This window comes from Tachypleus tridentatus, chromosome 13 (genome assembly GCF_004210375.1).
Source record: "Tachypleus tridentatus isolate NWPU-2018 chromosome 13, ASM421037v1, whole genome shotgun sequence".
NCBI lineage: Eukaryota > Metazoa > Arthropoda > Merostomata > Xiphosura > Limulidae > Tachypleus > Tachypleus tridentatus.
The window spans coordinates 204,191,853-204,192,741 of NC_134837.1; positions in this window are offsets into that span (position 1 = coordinate 204,191,853).

An 889-nucleotide genomic window follows, 5' to 3' on the forward strand; every position below is an offset into this window, starting at 1 on the left:
ACCGTCGTTATGATAACAACCTGGTCAAGGTTCAGCTCATATACCGTCGTTGCGATAATAACCTGGTCAAGGTTCAGCTCATATACCGTCGTTATGATAACAACCTGGTCAAGGTTCAGCTCATATACCGTCGTTACGATAACAACCTGGTCAAGGTTCAGCTCATATACCGTCGTTGCGATAACAACCTGGTCAAGGTTCAGCTCATATACCGTAGTTATGATAACAACTTGGTCAAGGTTCAACTCATATACCGTCGTTATGATAACAACTTGGTCAAGGTTCAGCTCATATTCTAAAGTGAGAATTTAAGGCAATATATTTTATTTATTTACACCAAAAATATCTGACAAAATACTTCTGGTTTCTAACCGTAAAAAAAAAATTGTACTTAACACATTTCTCTGTAAAATTTAAACATGCTGTCTTAGGCTCTTTTATCAAATGTCTTACAACACTTGAAAAAAGGAAAACTTTGGCTTGTGAAAAGTGACCGTTTTTAAAATAACAATTGTGATAAAACTGAAAGTCGTCGTACGCAACAGCACACAATAGAAAAGGTGTACATGAAATGTTGTTATACAATCTTCTTACTAAAATCCAGTTATGGGCGCGCTAAGAACGATGTGACTAATGTCTCAGATTATTATCACAATTGAACCCCTAAAGGAAAAAAGATCATTTATATTCATAGCTAGGAGATTAATTATGAGCCAAATACAGAACTCATTCTACATTCTACTTAACAGATTTTCCATATATTCATATCATACTCAAAATGCTATACAACGTAAAAAAAATATTTCAATTACTTTATCAGGTTATTTATCCATCAGTCAAATAACGGCAGATAATCAGAAGTAAGGCTATCACTTACTAAACTGGTATA